Source organism: Tamandua tetradactyla, chromosome 13 (genome assembly GCF_023851605.1).
Source record: "Tamandua tetradactyla isolate mTamTet1 chromosome 13, mTamTet1.pri, whole genome shotgun sequence".
NCBI classification, from domain to species: domain Eukaryota; kingdom Metazoa; phylum Chordata; class Mammalia; order Pilosa; family Myrmecophagidae; genus Tamandua; species Tamandua tetradactyla.
In genome coordinates this window covers 85,907,176-85,933,761 of record NC_135339.1, presented here as the reverse complement: position 1 = coordinate 85,933,761, position 26,586 = coordinate 85,907,176, and the positions used below count along the sequence as shown (strand labels likewise).

Genomic DNA, 26,586 nt, shown 5'->3' with positions numbered 1-26,586 from the left:
TATGTCTCGGTGAAAGCCATTTTTTGCATTTTCCAAACTTCCTCAGAGAAGAGAGGAATTTGCCTCCTGAGCAGGAGCAAGCACCCACTGGCTTCTCCTGGAGGCTGACAGTCCAGCACTGCACAGGGTGGCCTCACCTGGAACTGCCAATCCACAGGACGCTGCTGCCCAGGGGGAAACAAGTTGGTTTGGGAAATAAACCAATTCATTGGTTAGGTACCCAGGGTCCTCCGGGAGTGTCCCAGATCCACCTAGCATTCCCCAGGTCAATGGTCTTGTAGCCAGATCTCTGATTCAGTCAACACATGCATAAAATCACAGGTGGTGCAATAGCCAGACAAGCCCCAAGCATCTGGTCCTCAGGGCCAAGTACGAAAGTTATTCAGTGGTTCTCAAACTTACAACCTCGCCCTGGAGATCCGAGCCCTGGAGATCCCCACTCTGTCATGAGTATCTAGATGATACTCTCGCTACTCACAACAACGATGCAATACGTGGGGGGTTCCCAGGCCTAACGTCCCGGGCATCTTGTGTTAGGGAGCCCCTGAGAACTTCCTCCTCCCACACACCCAGGCAGGCACGGCTTTCACGCTCCGTGTGCAGTCTTTCCTCCACACCTCTGGTCCACTGCTCCTGCTCAGGAGTCAAATTCCTCTCTTCTCTGAGGAGTTTCTGTTCAGATCCCAGATCAAAGGTCACCACCTCTGAGGAGCCCTTCTTGATTCCCAGAAACCTCAGTAGAATTACTTCCCCAGAGCATTGGGCATGTACCTCTGTTTCACACTTAACTCTCTGTTCTTACATTAATAATAAATAGTATTTCTTTTTTTTTTATTAATTAAAAAAAGAATTAACAAAACAATTAGAAATCATTCCAATCTACATGTACAATCAGTAATTCTTAATAACATCACATAGTTGCATATTCATCATTTCTTAGTACATTTGCATCGATTTAGAAAAAGAAATAAAAAGACAACAGAATAAGAATTAAAACAATAATAGAAAGAAAAAAAAAAAAAACAAAAAACCTATACCTCACATGCAGCTTTATTCAGTGTTTTAACATAATTGCATTACAATTGGGTAGTATTGTGCTGTCCATTTCTGAGTTTTTATATCCAGTCCCGTTGTACAGTCTGTATCCCTTCAGCTCCAATTATCCCTTCTCTTTTTTTTTTTTTTTTTTAATTAACGGAAAAAAAGAAATTAACCCAACATTTAGAGATCATACCATTCTACATATGCAATCATTAATTCTTAACATCATCACATAGATGCATGATCATCATTTCTTAGTACATTTGCATTGGTTTAGAAGAACTAGCAACATAACCGAAAAAGATATAGAATGTTAATATAGAGAAAAAAATAAAAGTAATAATAGTAAAATCAAAACAAAACAAAACAAAACAAAACACAAACCTATAGCTCAGATGCAGCTTCATTCAGTGTTTTAACATGATTACTTTACAATTAGGTATTATTGTGCTGTCCATTTTTGAGTTTTTGTATCTAGTCCTGTTGCACAGTCTGTATCCCTTCAGCTTCAATTACCCATTGTCTTACCCTGTTTCTAACTCCTGCTGAACTCTGTTACCAATGACATATTTCAAGTTTATTCTCGAATGTCCGTTCACATCAGTGGGACCATACAGTATTTGTCCTTTAGTTTTTGGCTGGATTCACTCAGCATAATATTCTCTAGGTCCATCCATGTTATTACATGGTTCATAAGTTTATCTTGTCTTAAAGCTGCATAATATTCCATCGTATGTATATACCACAGTTTGTTTAGCCACTCTTCTGTTGATGGAGATTTTGGCTGTTTCCATCTCTTTGCAATTGTAAATAATGCTGCTATAAACATTGGTGTGCAAATGTCCGTTTGTGTCTTTGCCCTTAAGTCCTTTGAGTAGATACCTAGCAATGGTATTGCTGGGTCGTATGGCAATTCTATATTCAGCTTTTTGAGGAACCGCCAAACTGCCTTCCACAGTGGTTGCACCCTTTGACATTCCCACCAACAGTGGATAAGTGTGCCTCTTTCTCCGCATCCTCTCCAGCACTTGTCATTTTCTGTTTTGTTGATAATGGCCATTCTGGTGGGTGTGAGATGATATCTCATTGTGGTTTTGATTTGCATTTCTCTAATGGCCAGGGACATTGAGCATCTCTTCATGTGCCTCTTGGCCATCCGTATTTCCTCTTCTGAGAGGTGTCTGTGCAAGTCTTTTTCCCATTTTGTAATTGGGTTGGCTGTCTTTTTGTTGTTGAGATGAACAATCTCTTTATAAATTCTGGATACTAGACCTTTATCTGATATATCATTTCCAAATATTGTCTCCCATTGTGAAGGCTGTCTTTCTACTTTCTTGATGAAGTTCTTTGATGCACAAAAGTGTTTAATTTTGAGGAGTTCCCATTTATTTATTTTCTTCTTCAGTGCTCTTGCTTTAGGTTTAAGGTCCATAAAACCGCCTCCAGTTGTAAGATCCATAAGATTACTCCCAACATTTTCCTCTAACTGTTGTATGGTCTTAGAACTAATGTTTAGATCTTTGATCCATTTTGAGTTAACTTTTGTATAGGGTGTGAGAGATTGGTCTTCTTTCATTCTTTTGCATATAGATATCCAGTTCTCTAGGCACCATTTATTGAAGAGACTGCTCTGTCCCAGGTGAGTTGGCTTGACTGCCTTATCAAAGATCAAATGTCCATAGATGAGAGGGTCTATATCTGAGCACTCTATTCGATTCCATTGGTCGATATATCTATCTTTATGCCAATACCATGCTGTTTTGACCACTGTGGCTTCATAATATGCCTTAAAGTCAGGCAGTGCGAGACCTCCAGCTTCGTTTTTTTTCCTCAAGATGCTTTTAGCAATTCGGGGCACCCTGCCCTTCCAGATAAATTTGCTTATTGGTTTTTCTATTTCTGAAAAATAAGTTGTTGGGATTTTGATTGGTATTGCATTGAATCTGTAAATCAATTTAGGTAGGATTGACATCTTAACTATATTTAGTCTTCCAATCCATGAACACGGTATGCCCTTCCATCTATTTAGGTCTTCTGTGATTTCTTTTAGCAGTTTTTTGTAGTTTTCTTTATATAGGTTTTTTGTCTCTTTAGTTAAATTTATTCCTAGGTATTTTATTCTTTTAGTTGCAATTGTAAATGGGATTCGTTTCTTGATTTCCCCCTCAGCTTGTTCATTACTAGTGTATAGAAATGCTACAGATTTTTGAATGTTGATCTTGTAACCTGCTACTTTGCTGTACTCATTTATTAGCTCTAGTAGTTTTGTTGTGGATTTTTCCGGGTTTTCGACGTATAGTATCATATCGTCTGCAAACAGTGATAGTTTTACTTCTTCCTTTCCAATTTTGATGCCTTGTATTTCTTTTTCTTGTCTAATTGCTCTGGCTAGAACCTCCAACACAATGTTGAATAATAGTGGTGATAGTGGACATCCTTGTCTTGTTCCTGATCTTAGGGGGAAAGTTTTCAATTTTTCCCCATTGAGGATGATATTAGCTGTGGGTTTTTCATATATTCCCTCTATCATTTTAAGGAAGTTCCCTTGTATTCCTATCTTTTGAAGTGTTTTCAGCAGGAAAGGATGTTGAATCTTGTCAAATGCCTCCTCTGCATCAATTGAGATGATCATGTGATTTTTCTGCTTTGATTTGTTGATATGGTGTATTACATTAATTGATTTTCTTATGTTGAACCATCCTTGCATACCTGGGATGAATCCTACTTGGTCATGATGTATAATTCTTTTAATGTGTTGTTGGATACGATTTGCTAGAATTTTATTGAGGATTTTTGCATCTGTATTCATTAGAGAGATTGGTCTGTAGTTTTCTTTTTTTGTAATATCTTTGCCTGGTTTTGGTATGAGGGTGATGTTGGCTTCATAGAATGAATTAGGTAGTTTTCCCTCCACTTCGATTTTTTTGAAGAGTTTGAAGAGAATTGGTACTAATTCTTTCTGGAACGTTTGGTAGAATTCACATGTGAAGCCATCTGGTCCTGGACTTTTCTTTTTAGGAAGCTTTTGAATGACTAATTCAATTTCTTTACTTGTGATTGGTTTGTTGAGGTCATCTATGTCTTCTTGAGTCAAAGTTGGTTGTTCATGTCTTTCCAGGAACCCATCCATTTCCTCTAAATTGTTGTATTTATTAGCGTAAAGTTGTTCATAGTATCCTGTTATTACCTCCTTTATTTCTGTGAGGTCAGTAGTTATGTCTCCTCTTCCATTTCTGATCTTATTTATTTGCATCCTCTCTCTTCTTCTTTTTGTCAATCTTGATAGGGGCCCATCAATCTTATTGATTTTCTCATAGAACCAACTTCTGGTCTTATTGATTTTCTATACTGTTTTCATATTTTCAATTTCATTTATTTCTGCTCTGATCTTTGTTATTTCTTTCCTTTTGCTTGCTTTGGGATTAGTTTGCTGTTCTTTCTCCAGTTCTTCCAATTGAACAGTTAATTCCTGCATTTTTGCCTTTTCTTCTTTTCTGATATAGGCGTTTAGGGCAATAAATTTCCCTCTTAGCACTGCCTTTGCTGCATCCCATAAGTTTTGATATGTTGTGTTTTCATTTTCATTTGCCTCGAGGTATTTACTAATTTCTCTTGCAATTTATTCTTTGACCCACTCGTTGTTTAAGAGTGTGTTGTTGAGCCTCCAGGTATTTGTGAATTTTCTGGCATTCTGCCTATTATTGATTTCCAACTTCATTCCTTTATGATCCAAGAAAGTGTTGTGTATGATTTCAATCTTTTTAAATTTGTTAAGACTTGTTTTGTGACCCAGCATATGGTCTATCTTTGAGAATGATCCATGAGCACTTGAGAAAAAGGTGTATCCTGCTGTTGTGGTATGTAATGTCCTATAAATGTCTGTTAAGTCTAGCTCATTTATAGTAATATTCAGATTCTCTATTTCTTTATTGATCCTCTGTCTAGATGTTCTGTCCATTGATGAGAGTGGGGAATTGAAGTCTCCAACTATTATGGTATTTGTGTCTATTTCCCTTTTCAGTGTTTGCAGTGTATTCCTCACGTATTTTGGGGCATTCTGGTTCGGTGCATAAATATTTATGATTGTTATGTCTTCTTGTTTAATTGTTCCTTTTATTAGTATATAGTGTCCTTCTTTGTCTCTTTTAACTGTTTTACATTTGAAGTCTAACTTGTTGGATATTAGTATAGCCACTCCTGCTATTTTCTGGTTGTTATTTGCATGAAATATCTTTTCCCAACCTTTCACTTTCAACCTATGTTTATCTTTGGGTCTAAGATGTGTTTCCTGTAGACAGCATATAGAAGGATCCTGTTTTTTAATCCATTCTGCCAATCTATGTCTTTTGATTGGGGAATTCAGTCCATTAACATTTAGTGTTATTACTGTTTGGATAATATTTTCCTCTGCCATTTTGCCTTTTGTATTATATATATATATCATATCTGACTTTCCTTCTTTCTACACTCTTCTCCATACCTCTCTCTTCTGTCTTTTTGTATCTGACTCTAGTGCTCCCTTTAGTATTTCTTGCAGAGCTGGTCTCTTGGTCACAAATTCTCTCAGTGACTTTTTGTCTGAGAATGTTTTAATTTCTCCCTCATTTTTGAAGGACAATTTTGCTGGATATAGGAGTCTTGGTTGGCAGTTTTTCTCTTTTAGTAATTTAAATATATCATCCCACTGTCTTCTAGCCTCCATGGTTTCTGCTGAGAAATCTACACATAGTCTTATTGGGTTTCCCTTGTATGTGATGGATTGTTTTTCTCTTGCTGCTTTCAAGATCCTCTCTTTCTCTTTGACCTCTGACATTCTAACTAGTAAGTGTCTTGGAGAACGCCTATTTGGGTCTAATCTCTTTGGGGTGCGCTGCACTTCTTGGATCTGTAATTTTAGGTCTTTCATAAGAGTTGGGAAATTTTCAGTGAAAATTTCTTCCATTAGTTTTTCTCCTCCTTTTCCCTTCTCTTCTCCTTCTGGGACACCCACAACACGTATATTTGTGTGGTTCATATTGTCCTTGAGTTCCCTGATACCCTGTTCAAATTTTTCCATTCTTTTCCCGATAGTTTCTGTTTCTTTTTGGAATTCAGATGTTCCATCCTCCAAATCACTAATTCTATCTTCTGTCTCTTTGAATCTATCATTGTAGGTATCCATTGTTTTTTCTATCTTTTCTACTTTGTCCTTCACTTCCATAAGTTCTGTGATTTGCTTTTTCAGTTTTTCTATTTCTTCTTTATGTTCAGCCCATGTCTTCTTCATGTCCTCCCTCAATTTATCGATTTCGTTTTTGAATAGGTTTTCCATTTCTGTTCGTATATTTAGCATTAGTTGTCTCAGCTCCTGTATCTTATTTGAACTATTGGTTTGTTCCTTTGACTGGGCCATATTTTCAATTATTTGAGCGTGATCCGTTATCTTCTGTTGGCGTCTGCACATTTAGACAGATTTCCCTGGGTATTGTTTCCAAAAGTTTGGAAGATTTTTCTGTGAAATCTCTGGGTTCTGTTTTTCTTATCCTGCCCAGTAGGTGGCGCTCGTGGCACACGTTTGTCTGCAGGTCCCACCAGTAAAAGGTGCTGTGGGACCTTAAACTTTGGAAAACTCTCGCCGTCCTGGGGGTTCGCTAGCTGAAGCGGCTTGAGCCGGCCCGGGGTCCGAACGCAGGGAGGGTTGCTGGTCGCCGCAGCCAGGGAAAGAGCCCGTCCGAATTTCCTAGTCAGCCCTGGGCAACAAGCGTGGCGGGAGGGCGCCAGCGGCAGCGGCCCGCCCAAGAGAGTGCACGTTCCCCGGGAGTCACGGGTTTGGAAGGGGCCGCCCCCACCCATCACCGTTCTCCGCGGCCTGGGGGTTTCCGATCCAATTCTCTCAGTTGGTCCGGGGGCTGCGCGTGGTGTGGGCACCAGCCGCCTTGGTTTCAGGGGACCGCCTCTCCAATTCTCCCAGCCGTCCCGGGAAGGGGTAAGGGAGTAACTCCGGCCGCTTGCCACCCCGCCCGGTAAGGCCCGCGCGCCTCGGCGATCTCACCCGAGCTGCTTCTCTCAGCCAGCCAGCCGTTCCAGGATGGGGTACACTGTCTTTTTTATCTCTGTTGTGGCTTTGGGCGCTTTCTGTATCGTTTCTACTCCCCTAGTAGGTGTCCTGGAGAAGAAACTAAGATCCGCGCATCTTACTAAGCCGCCATCTTCCAGGAAGTCCGAAAGCAACACTCAAATAGTATTTCTTTACCTGTTGTGCCAGTTCGAAAGGATGTATGTACCCTAATCCTAATCCCATTTTGTAAAGGCAGCCATTTTTTCTAATCCCTATTCAGTACTGTATGTTGGAAACTTTAATTAGGTTATCTCTATGGAGATGTAACTCACTCAAGAATGGGTGTTAAACTGGATTGGAGACATGTCTTCACCCATTCCAGATGGGTCATGATTATTTTACTGAATCCTATTACAGAGGAAACGTTTTGAAGAAAGCTGGGGATTCAGAGAGAGCAGAGAAGGATGACAGAACACGACAGAACCACAAAGCAGAGTCCAATGGCCAGCGACTTTTGGAGATGAAGAAAGAAGACACCTCCCAGGGAGCTAGAGAGGAAGCTAGCAGATGACGCTGTGTTCACCTGAGAGAGAAACCCTGACCCTGTCTGCCATGTGTCTTTCCACTTGAACTTCATTAGCCTTCTTGAATTAAGATATCTTTCCCTGGATGCCTTAGATTGGACATTTCCATAGACTTGCTTTAACTGGGAAATTTCCATGGACTAAAAACTGTTAACTTGCAACTTATTAAATTCCCCTTTATAAAAGCCATTGAGTTTCTGGTATACTGCATTCCGGCAGCTAGCAGATTAGAACATCTGCCCTTTCACTCAGCCATGAGTCCAGAGCCACGTCCCCAGTGCCTAGAACTGAGCCTGGCATGTCGGGGTGGGGTGGGTAGGGACATTTCACAAATATGCACTGCATGAATTAGCGCACACAACTTGCTTTATGAGTCGCTCCTTTACAGCAGGTGCTAGTCCTCTTAGACTAGGCCCACGAGTGCCGGGAGAAAGGAATAAGTCTCAGTACATTTTCTCCACTGTGCCGATGACAAAGCCTGGCACATTTAGAGGGGCTCAATAAACAGGACACTTCTATATCTCTAATTGGTATTATAGAGCCTTTAAACCACTGCTTAACATCCTTTAGCAAACTCATGACTTCGTTTTTGCTTTTTAAGCACTACGTTTGCGCTAATGAGTTTGCCCCGAAGGTCTCCATCACAGACAAGCGCAGAAAGATGGAAGCTGTTCTCAGGAAGAAAGTGAGAATAAGATGTTCACCCTGACACTCAGCAAGCCCTGAGCAAAAACAAAAACAAAGAACATTACCCAAGGCCTTGTTACACCCATTTGCTTACGCCACCTATTGAGGAAACATTGACCCTGGGCAGATTAATTAATCCTTTCTGTGAATACCCTTTGCTTCTGCCAAACTGCCCATCCCTAAGGAGTGGGGAAGTGGTTACTCTAAATTTAAATGAGTGGAAGTTTGTCCCTGTTGGAAAACTGGACTAGGCTAACGACAGTTGGAATGGGCCATACCTACAGATAAAATTCCGCATTGGGGAGCACCAAAGGGCTCTCAGGCTGTTCTGTGAAAATATGATACTGTCAAAATGAGGGCTTTGCTAGAAATCACTTCCAGCTCTTCAGAACCTGGAGGAAAATGCTGACTCTCGGCATCTGTAAGGTAAACTTGCCAGGAAAGCAGAGGGCACCATGCCCACGTCGTCCTAATCACCCACTCATGGCAGAGGCTGAGGGCAGAGAGTGGGGTGCTGGCTCCTGGGTCTGCTCCCCAAGGATCTTACAGTTTAGAGAGGGAAGGGGGCAAGTGATGGGCACTTATGCTCAGAGGTATACTGGCCAACTACCTCCCTTGGGGGAAAACGCCCTGATTTGTAGCATTTGCTGATTGCCGTGGTGTAAATACTCCCACCATGCTGATTTCTAGTTTTCAATGTAAGGCCCCAGACACAGAGTTGGGAAGAGATGCACAGAATCAGCTCTCACAAGCTAGTTAGGACCAGCTGGTATGAGTCCATAGGAGCTCATACAACTGGCTCCAGCACATGAACTCAGCCTAAGAAATGCTTAGAGCAAAACAGAGAGCTCCTGGGAAAAACACCAAACTTAAACTTGGAGCAAGAATCAGGAACAGCGTCCAGAAGGAAGTGGCCCCTAAGCTGGGCCCTGAAGGTCAAATAGGAGATAACCAAGGAAGGAAAAGTAAAGGAGGTGAGAATGGAAATTCTAGGTAAAGGATACAGCATGTGCAAAGGCCTATGCAAAGAGGCAGTGGGAGCAGGGCTTGCTTATAATGGTGCAACTAGGAAATAGAGCTGGGCTGAGGAAGGGACCTGTAAGAAAGGAGCGCAGAGCTGGGTCTGAGCCATGTCATGAGGGAGCCTTCTCTGTTCGTTGGCTGGTGAGTAGTCACTGAAGATTTTCACTTGGAGGGGGGCTTTGTTCCTTACTTTGGAAGGATCTCTCTGGCTCCTGGATGGATGGGACAAGACTAGAGGCAGGTCTGTTGGGATGGTCCAGGCTGGTACAGCAGTGACCTGCATTAAGGCCATGGCAGTGAAGATGAATAAGAGGTGGATGCTTTTGAGTCAATAACCAGGGGCTAAAAAAAAAAAGCCTCAGCTCATGAACTATTTAACGGTCAGTGTGAGAAAGAAGGTGAAGGAGGAGGCAAGGACTCACCCAGACTTCAGGTATGGCAACCAGATGGATGACAATGACCATCAGCAAGCAAGAGGGACAAGACAAGAGGAGAAGCAGCTTGCAGGGTGAGGATGCATTCCCTCAGCTCAAGACATGTCAGGATTGTGAAGCTGCCCAGATATCCAGCAAAAATATCCAGAAGATATCTGCATCTACGGGCAGAAAACTCAAGGGAGAGCTCTGAGCTGGAGCTAAGCAAATATTATTTAAGTCACAGAAAGGCCAGAGCAAGTATGGATGTGAAAAGAAAAGAGAGTCAAAGATACAGCCCTACAAGACAACAACCTCTGAGGGATAGGAAGAGGAATATGCATCAGTTAGGATGCTTTGGGTTGCAAACAATAGAACAGTCAACTCAAATAATAAAAGAGATGCACGGCTTTGACCAAGGCTTGAACACAGGCATGGCTATGTCTGCAAGGACTACTTTCCTTTCCATCTCTCTGCTCAGCTTTCTTCAGTGTTGTCCTCATCCTAAGGCTGGCTCCCAGAGTTATATGTTTCCTCAAAGAAAGACCCTGATCTGCCCCAGCACAGGTCCTGGGCTTCCTTCTGTTTGGACTGGCTCAGATTGACATGCACCCATGAACCAGTCACTCTGGCCCCAGGCATAGACTGTGCTTATTGGCTGAGCCAGGTCATAGGCTCCAACCTTGGAACCTGGGGTGGTATCTGCTTCTCCTGAACCATCCAAATACTCCAAGGAAATTAGGGCTGGTGAGGAGAGAAAAGGTTAATCGATGCTTGGGAGGCCACTATTAAATGTCCATTGTCAGTGGGCTCCCAGCAAGGAGGCTGAGACAGAGGACCCAAGGGCTAAGAAGAAAACCAGCAGTTAACAATGCTTCAGAAACAAAGGAGGAAAAAGTTACTAAAAAGAAGTCATTACAAGTGTGATGTGAAACAGAGAAGTCAAATTAGATGTGAGGATTAGAGCACTTTAGGTCTTATGACCATGGAAGTTAAGAACCTGTTTATCAATCATCACATCAAGACCCTAACACATTCAAGGCTCTGTACTAGATCCTGGGATAGAGGGTGACCAATAGAGACACCATCCACATCAGGCTCAAGGTGGAAGTCTAGCAGGGCAGCAGGCAACTCAATAAGCCCATATTTGAGGCACAATAATAAAGGAGATGTGGGGTCATCCAGCAGGAGCACCTAACACAGACTTGAGGATTTAGGGGAAGTTTACTGGAGAAAGTAACATGTCACCTGAATTCTGAAAGATGATTAGGAGATGGTCAGGCTAAAGATAGAAGTGGTGGAGGGTTGGAATGAGTCATGTTCCAGGCATAAGGAAGAGTGTGTGCTAAGCTCAGCAATGAGAGGACTGTGGTTCCTTCCAGGAACTGCATGCAGTTGGATATCACTGGAGCATAAGGAATGTGTCAATCATGCCTTCATCTGACCCCCTGGATCAACCAGGTCCTAGGCCTTGGCACATGGCCAACAGGCTTGCTTTCAGCCAATACAGCCAATCATCTCTCTTTGGGTTATTTCTCCACCTTAATCCACAGATTCCAAGCACACCAGTCTAACCCTTGCTAAAATATGGATCTGCAAAGCTTTGATCCCTCCAACTTGACTATAAACTGCTGGAGGACAAGGGTTATTAACTGTTCTGTTCAATACTGAATCTACAGCACTTAGGACGGTGCCCGGCACATGGGATCTGGATAAACAATTGTGAAATGAATAGAGGGAGCAAACAAAGGAAGACTATGCATCCACCTTCCCTTTCTATCAAAAAACAATAACAATGACAAAAGAGGGTTAGTGAACATGTACTGGTATCTGATGATCATCACACTGTTCCTACAACTCACAAATTAGCCAAAATCCTTCTCTTTGGGAATCATTGCCAAATCTTTGGGTGACTCACATTTTTTAAAGCTTGGGTTTCATTCACCTATCTCCCTTCATCATGAGGCCTCAGAGAAGACAGATGAAAGGGGGCAGGGAGGCCAGAGATCTCATCTGAAAATCCCTTCTCATCCCCACTGCCTCCCTGAGCTTTTTTCTACATCACAGGTATAATCCATCTTGAAATGGAACTGGTCAGGATCTTTCCACCTTCCATTTCAATGAGGCTATAGTTTAATTAAAAGTGGAATAACATTTACATACATAATTATCACACTTCAATAAGAGGCAACTAAGAGCTTCTTATGAAGACACATCCTGCCACCTTGGCATGGGTTTCATGAAAAGTCCCTGAAGATCCATTGATTTTCTGTTTGGGTGAAATTGACAGGCTATAGCAAAGAAAAACTTTGTTGAATTAGAGTATGTGTATGAGGCTTAAAAGGTACCCTTTTGGTGTCAGTTTTTGATCCAGTGTCCTTTCTATCACCTTACACCTTGGGACAATACATCCTGGGTTTTTCTGGAATTGTGGTTTGCTGAAAGTTAGCATCACTTAGGTTCAGTGTGAAGGTCTTAGTACAGAAACTGTAAGAGATTTGTGCACAGCACAAAGATATTCAGTGCAAGGCTCCCAGAGCTAGGGAATACTAGGAGGACCATGCTCAGAGAAAGGGCTCTTGAGTAAGGCTGCTTGGGTCCAAATTCAAGCTCTGCCCCTCGTTACTTACGTGAACGGTGGACTAGTACTTGAAGCACTGTCCCCAGGCCCCAGGTAGTAGGTATCTAGGGTTGTCTCCAGCAGCCATTCCCTGGGCTTCCATTTTGGGTTGCTCATGGATCTAAGAGCACTGACTCTAATACCAGCTTCAGGAGTAGCATGCACGACTTGGCTTAGTCTATCAACTCATTCCATTCCCCAGCCATTCCATCAACTGATCTGTAGCCATGGGACCAAGCTATTATAATCGCATGCAATTCCAGGACTCTTGAAAGGAAGGCAGGGCTGAAGACATTACCACTGAGTTTGAACAAGGAAGTGGCTGGAACCACAAAGGGAATTGGCCTTCAGAAGTAAAGGATTTTACAAGGCAGAGCAAAGCACTGGAAAGAATCTGGGTCCATGATAATTCTGTTGACTCTCTGACTCAAACCTACCATTGACTCTGGATCTTTCAGTTATTTGAGACAAAAAATTATTTAAACCAGTTTGAGTTTGGTTTCCCATCATGTGCAGCCAAAAACATCCTGAGTGACTCACTCAGTCTCCTCAAGTGTAAATAGCAATAAACAATAACATTCACCATCATAGGCTTGTTGCGAGGCTCAAATAAGATAACACAAAAGAACATGTGGCACAGTCCCAAACAGGACACGTCCTCCGGTACACCATAAACAGAAGGGACTACTTCATCTTCTCTTTCACTCCTTAACATATGGTTCTTTCTGTCCAAAAACCCAAATCTTTCAAAGACAAATATCACATTTAACCTGAGGGTTCCAGATAATCCACACTTGCCCATACTTTAATGCATGGGCTCATTTAGGAGGTGTTCTTTTCAAATTGTGTTAGATTAGAAACTGCTGTAGCAGGCGGGCAGGGCTAGTCTGTCATAATCATACTGCTCTTCATTTCCGGGCATTCGGTGATTTTACTACATTTTTCCCAGTATCCCCTGGGCTGGTGTCCTTAACCTATTCTATAATGCTACTGCAGGGTCTGGGAGATGAATTGCCCTCTGCGGAAAATATGGCAGCAGATCTATACCCCTAAGCCCTGATAATTAGTTTTTAATGTAACGACAATTCTTTTGAGGAGATGTTTTTTTGCACTCTAAAATCTTCTTAAAATCATTTCTTAAAATCATCCCTTAGGCTGAAATTAAGTTGGCAGGGGTGTCATGGAGGTCTGCAGGGAAGAGCAGGACAAGCCCGGGGACCAGCCAGGCTGACATGATGCATGGGCCCTGGGTGATGGGGCCACCTCCCCTCACCTCCTGGCCAGTCCTGCTCCCCGACACGGCCGCCCAGGCAGGGCACGGGAATGCACTTCATCACCCAACGTGACACCAAGGGAATGATTACAAATGGGCTTCCAAGGAGGGGAGGGTGAGCGGGATGGGAGTTCAGAGAAGATGGTGGGAATGAGCTGGGTGGGGGGGGGGGGCCCATCAAAGCCTCTCTTTTCAATGCACCAAAGAGTTTTCTTCCTTGAAACAATTATGGATTTCGTTTATATCCTTTCAACAAATAGTTAGTTATGGGGTTTTAAATTCACAAGGGAACACAGACAATCTTTTCTTAGGAAGAACTGCCAGATTCCTTCTGGGAATCCTTCAGAGTCAGAGGGCCCAGCTGTGGACGGTGCCTCTTAGATTCTCAGCAGTTTCATCATTTTCCCCACTCGACACACAAAAAGGCCCACTTCATCATGGTGTTCTCCAAAGTGGAGTTGTTTACGTGGGACAGTATCCTAGAATGAGCTGGGACTCAGCATCAAGGGATTGAGAAAAACTTCTCGACCAAAAGGGGGAAGAGAGAAATGAGACAAAATTAAGTGTCAATGGCTAAGCGATTTCAAATAGAGTCGAGAGGTTATCCTGGAGGTTATTCTTATGCATTATATAGATATCACCTTTTTAGTTAAGGTACACTGGAGAGGTTGGAGAAAACTGTAGAGCTGTGTTCCAGTAGCCATGTTCCTTGAAGATGATTGTATAATGATACAGCTTTCTCAATGTAACTGTGTGATTGTGAAAACCTTGCGTCTGATGCTCCTTTTATCTACTATATAGACAGATGAGTAAAACATGTGGATTAAAAATAAGTAAATAATAGGGGGAACAAATGTTAAAATAAATTTAGTAGATTGGAATGCTGTGATCAATGAATGGGAGTGGGAAGGAGTATAGAAAAAATAGGGGAAACAAAGGCTAAAATATATTGGGTAGACGAAAATACTAGCAGTCAATGAGAGGGAGGGGTAAGGGGTATGGTATATAGGAGTTTTTTTCTTTTTCCTTTTTTTTTTCTGAATTGATGCAAATGTTCTAAGAAATGATCTTGGTGATGATATTGTGAGTTTTTGATTATATACCAAGAATGAAATGATCATATGGTAAGAATGTTCATATTTGTATGATGTTATGTTTAAAAAAATTTTTTTAAATAAAAGATCGAAATTTCAAAAAAAAAAAGTAAGATTGTTTGTTCTCTGCAATGACAGAATAGTGCTCTCTGTACTCAGAGGGGCCCATGGCTGGGACAGTATCTGCCCTGACATCGTTTATATGGTCTCTGCAGTTAATCCATGAAATGCTTCACAGGACGCAAAGAGATAAACTAAGACCCAGAAGCGACAGGACACCATAAAATGCTAAATTCTCATTGAATTCCAAAGAAATTCCAAGTCCCCAAATGTCCAACAGATCTATGAAAACATTTCTTTTCCCTTGGCCTGAAGCTATTCTTAGAAAACTGAACTGTTTTGAAGATAATGCAGACTAGAAGTATTTGGCTTTGCTCAACCAATGAGAGCAGGGGCCCTTTCCCTCCAGAAGTCAAAGGACAGGCGACCACTGACAGCTCTGTCAAGTCAGGTGACAGAGCCCAACTAGTATCTGAGCCAAGGAGACTGAAGGCTTAATCCCTCATGTGATGTAAGGTCTTGGTGGCCCTGGACAGATTCCCTGAAAGACTGGCCAACCCTCTATTTCCTTTTCATTTTCTTCAGCGCCTTAGGCCGAGGGCCACTCGCCAAGGAGTGAAGGCTGAGGTTCTGGAAGCACAGAGGCATCTCGGTCTGGAAGGGCCCTTCCTGGCTCTGACCTCTCACCCAGATTCCCCAGGGCCACTCAGCACAGAAGAGCTGCTCCCTCATCTCAATCTAGGCTTTGGAAAGAAACCTCAAAAGCCCATGACATGGTTTTGTCAACATGATGACAAAATTACATTAGTCAATTTTGAAAGAAACTTGGAAAATCTTTTGTGTGAATTATGCCACAATCTGAACACCCAGTTAGCATCCTTACTGAGAAGAAGGGAATGCTAGATATCATCAGAAATGTCCTGGAGACCAGAGATTCTCATTTATTTCAACCCAAGCTCACAGACACAACACTTCCTTGGGCGTTCCCCAATTTCAAACAGAGCACAGAAAGAAGATACACTCTGGACTTTGGCCACATCCATGTGGACCAGATGTCACTATCTCTTTTTTCTCAATTATTATTTTCTCTAATTATGCAATCAAGTTGTTCCCACAAAGAAAGGCAGAAAATGTACACACACACAACTCCAACAGCAACAAAGCAGCCCCCAGGAGACTCTTGGAGAAGTTAAGACTTAAATGAAAGAGCCCCACAATAAAAAGAAAGGTACAGAACCAAGGAGAAATATACAGTCTAGTCTGAACTTATGACTTATATTTAGCATTACTGCCAGGATGCTAAACAGAGAATGGACAATGCTTATGGAACTATTCAGATGGCAGTGTGGACCTTTTGTTGAAGGCTAGAGTTAGACAAGAGTTGGAATTCCTCTAGTCCCCGTAATCAACAAGGCCTGTTCTTAATCTCCCAACCTACAGAAAGAATTCTTCTTGAAAAGTTAAAATTAAAATATATCATGGTTCTAGCTGTAGTTGGAACCTAGAAAAGGAGAGAAAAGTAGTCACATCATTTGGGTAGAATGGGTCATGTTGGCATTTTCTATTTCAAAAGAAAACGTGATCTTCAAAGGAGAAACAGAAAATATTCATGATTAGCAAGAAACTGGGGCCCAAAATAGTTGAGAAGATTGTATAAAAGCTCAGAATCCTTTAAACTGGTTCGAACCTCTTAGCCCAAATAAATGTATCTCAAGGCAAAAAAAAGAACCTGTGGATTTAAGCTGAGGATAAATGTCAGTATTTATTGGAGAGCAGATTAAAGCCAGAAACTTAAAGAGGAACAAATGTCATTGCCACTTTCATATAAGTTACATCCTAGAAACTATAAGTTGATGACCTTTCATTTATAGTTTCCTAAAATTCTTATATGGATTATTAAACTGATGGCTGGTTGAAATTGAGGGAAAAGAAAGTGGCCATCACCAGGAATCAACATGAGTTCACTTAAGAATTCACAACAGAGACTTCTTTTTCACACAGGTCAACTAGACAAATAGATTGTGGGGAAAAAAAATAAAGAAATGGTACACTTATATCACAAATCCTACATGACACATCACCTGAATTAATGATAACAGGTGAACCTGGGGTTAGCAGAACACTTAAAGTCAGGGTACTGGCTCCTCCATCACCTCTGAACCCAAAATACTTGGGTGGTTGAGGCAAGAAGGCTGTCTACGCCTGGGCCCATACCAGTTGCATGCCATCACCTTTTTAAGTTTTACATGTCTGTCTGTCCACTTGAATGCTACTAATCTATCTACTATCAATCTGAGGAAACTTGCTTTAGAAAGTGTGGTAGATTGAATCATATACCCCAGCGAAGACATGTTCTTAATCTGAATTAACATTCCAGATTGTGCGGACACCTTTATAAATCAGACCTCTTGAAGGTGCTATTTTTAGTTAAGGTGTGGTGCAATTGAATCAAGAGAGTCTTAGTCCATATCACTGGAGGCCTTACAAAGAGAAGAAACCAGAAGCCAGGATTTAGAGAAGGCTACAGAGAGAAGTCAGAAGTCAGAGGAAACCAGAAGAGAAAGACAGGAGGAGACCAAGGAAATCACCATGTGATGGAAGACAGAGATGCAAGCCAAGGAACCCAAGGATTATGGCAAGCCACCGCCAGAATGCTAGTCTTTGGGAAGAAAGCATGGTCTTGCTGATGCCTTGATGTTGGACTTTAGCCTTTGAAGCGTTAGGCGATAATTTGCTATTAAGCCAACCCACATGTGGTATTTGTCAAAGCAGCATGGAAAACTAAAACAGAAGTTATGCAAAATAAGGTTATTAAAAACAGAAGCAAAAGATCAAAACCATGACAAGAAAGAAGAAATGCATTTTTGAGACATGAGCATTCAATTTGGCTCTGAGGTGATGCCCCAATGGATCCCAGAGTGATTTGAACAGTGAATAGAGTAGTGTTTGAGGGGTCCCCTTCGGGGAGTGATGGGGCGGGGAGGAATCAACTTCCCCAGGTTGCATTCTTGATGTTCTCGCAGGCAGTGTGGACGATCAGGGCTGTGAGCTGGGCTCCCAATCTTGGGGGTTGTTCATGTAGAGCTTGACCCCACAAAGGAAGGGTCAAGTCTACTTGAGGTTGGACCTGGGAGTCACTCCCAGGAGAACCTCTTTTGTTGCTCGGATGTGGCCTCACTCTCCAGCCAGCACGGCAGGCAAACTCACTGCCCTCCCCTTGTCTGTGTGGGGCATGGCTCCCGGGGGTGGACCTTCCTGGTGACATGGGACAGAGGTCCTGGAGTGGGCTGGGGCTCCGCATCAAGGAACTGAGAGGGCCCCTGGAGTGGGCTGGGGCTCAGTGTCTGGGGATTGAGAGGGCCTTCTCGACCAGGGAGGGCCAGAGTGAAATGAGACAAAGTGGAGTGTCGGTGGCTGAGAGATTCCAGGCAGAGTCAAGGGGTTGTCCTGGAGGTTGTTCTTGCGCATTGAATGAATATCACCTTGTTGGTCAGGATGTGGTGGGGAGGCTGGAGGGAACTGCCCGGGGGTGTGGAACTGTGTTCCAGTTTCTTACTGTGGCCATGTTTCTTAAAGATGATTGTATGGTGACATAGCTTTCACAGTGTGGCTGTGTGATTGTGGAGGCCTTGAGTCTAATGCTCCTTTTATCTGCCTTGTCAACAGATGAGTAAAACATGTGGAGTGGAGATGGGTGATGAGGGGAACAAATGTAAAATAGATTTAGAGTGAGGTGCTGGTGGTCGGTGATGGGGAGGGGTGGGGGGTATGGTATGTATGAATTTTTTTCTGTTTTCTTTTTATTTCTTTTTCTGAATGGATGCAAATGTTCCAAGAGGTGATCATGATGATGAATATGCAAAAAAAAAAAAATTGGCTCTGAGATTCTCAGGTGCCAAGGCAAAAAAGGAAACTGTGATTGCTTTCACACTATACAATTATCTGGTGGGGAAAAAGTAAAAACATTGAAAGGTGGCCATTTTTATCTTTGTACTAAATTATGAGAGGACCATATCAGTTGGGACCTTGAGCAGAGAACATGGAACCTATCCCAGGCTATGCCTTCAGTGAGGGTGCCGGCAGGAAACATCGGCTCACCCAGTTAGGGATAATTTGCAAAGAGTTTAATAATGGGACCATTCACAAAGATGTGGAAAGAATGTGAGGTAGCCATAGGAATAGTGCAATGCCTCAGGGGTTGAGAGCTGCTGTGGGGCTATTTGCACCCCTGTGCTAGGGGAGGCTAGAGAGGGACGAAGCCAGCCTAAGTCATCCCTGCAGAAATGGAGCTGGGGAGAAAAACACCCCTCCCTCCCCTCCCTGTCCTCACCCTCCAGTCTCCTGCCAGCGTTCCTGCTGGCTCATCCCTGCCAAAAGCCATTGGGAACCTGTTTGATGCAGTCTGCCCTGAGATAGGCTGAGATAGGGATTTTCAACATAATTCAGAATAGACATTCTACAAGAGTGTATACTAATGTGATCTGAGCATGTGATTTACCAGTGATTTTAACATCATATGAAAAGTAGAACTTAAAATACCTTTAGATGGACCCTGTATCCTTTACATTATGCTTGAAATTTGACACTATTTTTTTTTTGCAAGGGTGCTGGACACTGAAGAGAGCCTGTGTGCTGATGTGCACATAGGCTGAAAGCAAATCTTTTTGACACAAGAGGAACAGATGCCAGGGTAAGGAGGACATTCTGTTCTGACCCATGTTTTGACCCAGACCAAAGACCAAGGATCTCTAAACCATTCATTCATGGACTGGGGGAAGGAAATGAGGAGCCCCACCTAGAGAAGAGTTCACAGAGACATAATATCTGTTTTCAAATACTTGGAAGACTATCTCACAGAGAAGGGACAGTCCTGATCTCCATGTCACTGCAGGGGCCAGAGCAACAGCAAGTGGTTTTGAAGTAGAAATAGGTAAATTTCAGCTCCATAACTTAGAATTTTTTTAAGGCCTCGGGCTACCAAACCAAGGAATGAACTTCCACGAAAATGAGATGGCCTTCCCTGAATGTGATCAGGTAGAGGCTGAGGGTGGACGATGATGGGATGCAGATTGTGGCCCACTCTTGAGATATGCTCGTCAGGCATAGACTCAATCTTCTAAGGATGTGCTGCTATCATCCACAATTCAGTTGAGAAAACCAAGACTTGTGGCTGGTAACTGACAGAGCTAAGATTCACGCCTGTGAGACCAGCTCCAGAACTCATGTGTTTAACCAGTTGGCTGTCCCACCCCTCTGCTTGGTAAGGGATTCCTACTTTAGGTGGAACTTCAGAATGTCAGATTCAAGAACCCTTCCTAAATGCCTTCTAACTCCCAAATAAAATGTGTTTATACTAAAAGCCAGGGATCTTCTGGAAGGGCTCATAGAAGGTAAGATCCTTATGGCCTGGGGTGGCAGGGAAAAGAGGGCCCTGTGGGGCCTTATGAGAAGGGCTGCAGATGGGCGTGAGCGAGGAATGGCATGCCACCTGAAGGAACAGGGAGAGCATGGAGGCAGACTCAGAACAAGGACCAGAGAGAATGCTGTGGCAACTAGAAGACCAATTCTGACTGAAGCTCAGCAGCCCATAACTTTAGAACACTTGGCTGGGACAGCCTACAGGAAGAACTGAATGCCAGGATAGGATTTTAGATTTTATTATAGATGAGCGAAAGCCATTGAAAGTTTTAGGGCAAGTAAGTAAGATGGTGAAAGTATCATTTTTGAAAATTTTACCTGGCAGTGGGGTATAGGATAGAGCATAGACCAAAGACCAACTGAAGCTGGAAAGGTCATTTAAGAAGTAACAAACAGTCTACAAAGAAAGGGTAAAAGCAAAATATGGGGAGGAGTCAACTATAAGTAACTCAGGGTCATTTCATGGGTGCATTTCAAAGTAAGAATTTGCTTTCTGGGCTAAGCACAAGACTACAGGTTAGTGCTGATCTCCTCAGTCAATGAGGCCAGCTAACTTGACTGTATTTAGTAGATGTTTGCTTTCTTGGAACAGGTAGTTAATTAGATAAATAAAATTGACCTGTTCATTTTCTGGAGCAGACACTCTTGGGTTGACCTGGTCATCTGTTTCATGAACGGTTGCCAGTGAACCACACTTTCCGGAATTCATACCCGTGCGGCATCCCCTCCTCTTGAATCTGGGCTGAGCCTGGAACTCATTTACAGAAGGCAGCGGAAGTGACACCAGGCCAGTTCTGAGTCTATGCCTCAGGAAGGTTTAGCAGCTTCTACCCTGAACCTTTTAGGAGCCCCAAGTGCCCAAGTAATAAAGTCTGGCCACCCTGCCGGAGAGAGCCATGGAGAAGTCTTGTGGAGAGGGAGCACCTGAGACAACCTGGAGGAGAATGAAAGATTCCAGCCAACAGCAAAACCAGACACACGGCCCTGTCAAGCTGTTACACACCGGAGCATTCTTGCTGAACTAACCAATTCCATGAGCAAAGAAGCTGTCTTGAATGTTCAGCCCCAAGAGATATCAAGTAGAACAAAAACAATCCATCCCCTCTGCACATTGTCTGAATTCTCAACCCACAGAATCATGGGAAATAATAAAATGGAGGTTATTTTAAGCTATGAAGTTTGGGGGTCGTTTCCTACACAGCAATAGATAACTGAAATGGGTATTTTGCAAAACTCACACCGAAAAACTTTTCAATGAGAACAACTTCTCCTGCCCAAGGGGAAGGGCTCCAGTAGGCTTGTTAGTAATACTAACTTGATTAGCCTCAGGATGGAATTTAGAATTGAAGCTGAGGTATATTAGTCTTGCTCCCTGGGATTGGCTAGAAAAGAAGGCATGTAAACCACTCAGGGGTTACAGGAGAGCCATTTTCAGCCATGTGGTGAGAGTGAGAGAAAAGTTTAAAAGATGGCAGCTTCAGAATGTGATGCTTTCCAATTCCTGATGACCCTCCCTCTTGAGGGCCCACAGTAATTCAAGTAATCTTGAGTTACTTACAATTCCCTTGTATTATTATACTCTCATTCTTATTTACTCTAGTATGAAGTGGGTTTCAGTTACCAGCAACCAGCAAAAATCCTGAACTAGGACTTTTTCTTCCCAATTCTTCCCCACAAAAGCAGCATCTGCTCTCCTGAATTGAATCTCTTTTCAGGTGGAAGAGAGTTAAATTGGGTTGTGAGGGTAGATTTTGCCTCAGACTGCCAACCTGGAAGAAGGGACCCTACAAAGGCAATCCCATCCAATTCACTCTGTTTTTTCATGAGACTCTGGAGACCTCAACACACCCCAGCCCCAGATCACCCTGAGAGGTTTTCCAGTCAACTTATGGATAAGACCACCCAAATCTTGGAATAGCAGTTTCTTGGTGACCTCTGAGAATTCAGGAGCTCTAAGAAAGCAGTGATTTGGCCCTAAGATTCAAGCCTTCTCCAGAAATAAGCAAGCAGATAATACAGAAGATGGTCATGATAGATGTGGTCATAAAGTTTCCACCAAGAGTAACTTCAAGCAAATTGAGCTTATATGAAATATCACCAGAGGCAGGAAGGTGAGACCATTCTTTCGTTTCAGAACAATCATTGACAGGTTAATGGAAGCAACCCATTTCTTTCAGGTAGCAGCCTCATCTCCTAATTTGCTCTCAGGCTGCTGAGCTGTGGGCAGTTGGGTTAAACAGACACTGCGCCTCTGACATTGTGAAGCATGTCCTGAGGTATGATGGACATGGGAGAGGGGGCCCATGCTTCGGGGTGGAGTGTCAAGTTCAGGCATCCACATGATAAATGTTCCCTAGCTCCACAGGTTTCTTCCAACTCTGAATGTATTGCCCTTTTGAAGAAATGACCAAAAATTTACTTAATCATGAACTTTACTTTTCCCCATCAGCCCATTCTCCTCCAGGGATGTATGTTGGTTGCAAAGCAGGTGACATTAGCATCACTTTCTCCGGCTTGTCATATGCATTGGCTTTCTTGGGAGAAAGGATTATCAAGTGTCTGTTTCTAAGATAGAAGACATACATTTGATTGGTTATTAAATGGTATGCACAACTTTAAAGCAACCCTGAGTCTTTCAACAGAACATCTCCTTTCTACAACTACAGTATTATAGAGCCTCACATTCCAAAAGAATACTTTCACATATAATTGTTTTTATGCTGCTGCTGCTGATGATGATGGTGGCTAACCTTCGTAAGTAGATACTCTCTAAACTTGTTTTTCTGAAAGAATGTATTTATATTTACATGGTACAGTCATAATATATTAGAGCACATAAAAAGTTAAGAACTAAAATGTACATCATACATTTTTTTACACAAAGATGAAAAGGCTTATTATTCAAAATCAATACAACATGGTTCTTAGTATACAAGCAATGAATGAATTATGCTTCTAGCACTTTAATTTGTTAATGTGAGCAAATAACTTGGGGTTGGGAGAAGCTTCCAAACAGAAAATTTTTGGGTTAGTGTTTTATTACCAACTGAAGAACATTATAGATAAATCAAAATGGAATTCTAGAAAGTGTTCAAGCAACCCACAGTAAGGTAGGGAAAGAAAACAGAGAAGTGAAACAGACAGAACAAACAGAAAAAAAAACAGAAATAAAATGGTAGACTTAAGCTTAACATATAATTTACATTAAATGCAAATGGTCTAAATCCCCCCAATTAAAATGCAAAGACTGGCCGAGTGGATAGAAAAAATAAGTAACCCAATAAATGCTATCTACAAGAAACTCACTTCAAATATATTAATATACATAGCTTGAAGCAAACAGGTGGAAAAAGATATACCACACAGACATTAATCGAAAGAAAGCTCAGCCTCTGAAGAGGTGGTCACAGTGGTGAGGGGAGTCATAGGTCAGAAGGCCAAGGCTTTACATCTCTTTAAAACATTGCACAGAATTAGACAATAAGTTTTTTTAATGATGTCAGAGCATTAGAACCAGGAAGAATTAAGATAAATGAAGAATTTAAAAGCAATAAAAATGAAATTTCTCCTCAGAAAACAGAAGAGCTAATGAAAATAGGTTCTGATGTTGAACTACTTCTCAGAACATGCATTATGCAAGGCATTAAAACAGACCACAATACATGGAAACTGGTCTCTAGGAAGGCCCTTCTTAGAGAAAATGTGCCACATTACAATGCTGCAGCTCAGAAGCAATGAATTTTCTAGGATAAAATTGAATCTTTGTACTTTTTAATTTTAAAATATATCACTTTGGCAAAAGTCTTGAAATGCAAGTATTTTTTCCCTGAAATGGCATATTGAAAATTAATAAACTAAAGTATAGCTTCATAATTAAATTTCAGGTTAAAAGGACATTACTAAGAATGACAGAATATAGTTAAGTTTCCAAAGGCCAATAGATAAAAGGACATTTCATTTTCATAGAAAATCAAACTTTATAAGGTAAAATAAATGCATAGGTATATCATAATAACTTCTCTTTCACCTTGATGATATTTCAAATATCTTGGTCTTACCATCACTTTTGGAGAAAGTATTTTTTCACAAGTTAGTAGGTTCTCCTCTGATGTGAAATGGAATTATTAGATGGAATTGCTATTTAGTTCTAGAAACATTAAATTGCTCAAAAACACAGTGTGTGCCAACTCTTTACAAGAAGGTGGCCTTTTGTTTCCTAAAGCACTAGAATTATTACTTTAGCTAACAAATAATTGTGCAGTTTCTTTTTAGAGGTAGTGAGTATCTCTGTGTTCTTATAAAGACATTTTTTATCAGTCTTCTGCAGATAGATGAATAAAATGAAAAGATTACCTAAGATTACTGGGGAATAATGAAATTATAATTTTTTAAGAAATAGTGACTGATCAGGTTATACAATACTATCTTAGTAAAATTAGCTGTACTAGACCACAGTTAGACATTATTGCAGAAAATGTAATCATATATGGTTGCCTTCTTTTCATTTTAATCAATAAAATTTAAATCACCTTTAAAAAAAAGAAAAGTAAAGAAAGCAGGACTGGTTATTTTGATATCAGATAAAGTAGACCTCATGGCAGAGAAATTTCCAGGGATGGAGAGGAATACTACATAATGATATAAGAGTTGCCCCACCATGAAGACATAGAATTATTAAAACCCCAGGCAGGCACTTGCTACACAGCCCAGTAGCTGCATTGCTAGGCTGTCATTTCCCAGAGAAATGACAGTTATGTCCTCACAGAGACCTGTGCGTGATTGTCCATGGCAGTCTATTTCTAAGGGCCAAAAAACTAGAAACAACCAAAATCCCCCTCAAGAGGTGACTGGGCAGACAAACTGTGGCACATTCACGCCGTGGAATATTACACAGAAATAAAAAAGAGTGAACCGCTGATGCCCGTGAGAATGGTCATGGACCTCCAGGGCATTCTGTTCAGTGGGAAAAAATAGTCTCCAAAGTCTGCATAATATATGATTCCATTTATGTAACATTCTTGAAGCAAAATTAAAAAGAAATCAGATTAGAGGTTGCCAGAGGTCAGGATGGGGGTGGGAGAGATGTGTGGTGTGGAATAGTTCTGGGTCTTGAGCATACTGGTGATTACATGACTCTACACATGTGGTAAAATCCCATCACACGGTACACACACATTCTACTTAGGATGTCACCACTGAGAGAAACTGGGTGAGGTTACATGGGACCTCCCTGTATTAACTCTGTATTCTCCTGTGAATCTATAATTATTTCAAAATAAAACTTTTTTTTTTTTTTTTTTTTTTTTTGCATGGACAGGCACCAGGAATCAAACCCGGGTCTCCGGCAAAAACTTTATTTTTTAAGTCACCTCTTTCATGACATTATCTCTAGCTCCCCCAATGTCTGCCTTCTGGTCACCAGCCCTGTGCCCCTGTCTGTCTGCCCACCAGCATCTGAGCAGGAACTAAGCCTACTTTCTGTGATCCCTCAAATAGTGACTGGCCCACAGCAGACTCTTGGAAATGTTTGTTGAATGACTAACTAAGGATGTGACTTGCAACCTTGGTTCCATCTCAGAACAACCTAGGCCCAGTGGGAAAAGAATGTCACAACATAAGGTAAGGAAAAGGAGAATGATGTCCCAATCACCCAAGCTGGATGGATCCTCCATAGCTTCTCAGAGGGACATTCTTCAGCCAATGCCACTATCTCCAAAGACCTGGCTATTGCATCCCACTAATCACTTAAAAAAAGTTTTTTTTTAACCCACTATGCTGGTTTGAATCTGTGGTGGACCACAGAAAAGCCATGTCCTTTAATCCTCATTCAGTATTGCTGGCTTGGAGCTTTTTAATTGTTCCCATGGAGATGTGACCCACCCAATTGCAGTAACTTTTGATTAGGTGGCTTCTATGGAGTTGTGGCTCCATCCACTCCAGGGGTTCTTGATTAGTTTACTGGAATCTTTAAAAAAAAAAAAGAGGAAACATTTTGGAGGGAGTCCCTTTTTTTACAGAGCCACAAGAACCACAGAGCCCACACAGCCAGAGACCTTGGGGATAAAGAAGGAATACGCCCCAGGGGAGCTTCATGAAACAGGAAGCCTGGAGAGAAAGGTAGCAGATGTCACCATGTGCCCTTCCAGCCAAGACAGAAACCCTGAACATTATTGGCCTTCTTGAACCAAGGTATCCTTCCCTGGATGCCTTAGAGTGGACATTTCTATAGACTTGCTTTAATTTGGACAATTTCATAGCCTTAGAACTGTAAACTTGCAACTTAATAAATTCCCCTTTTAAAAAGCCATTCCATCTCTGGTATATCGCTTCTGGCAG

General features: G+C 41.9%; 1 pseudogene; it reads left to right on the top strand.

The window, feature by feature from the left end:
* The first annotated feature begins 9,828 nt into the window (after nucleotides 1-9,828).
* LOC143653435 (complex III assembly factor LYRM7 pseudogene) lies at nucleotides 9,829-23,988 on the top strand (annotated as a pseudogene).
* Nucleotides 23,989-26,586: the final 2,598 nt, after the last annotated feature.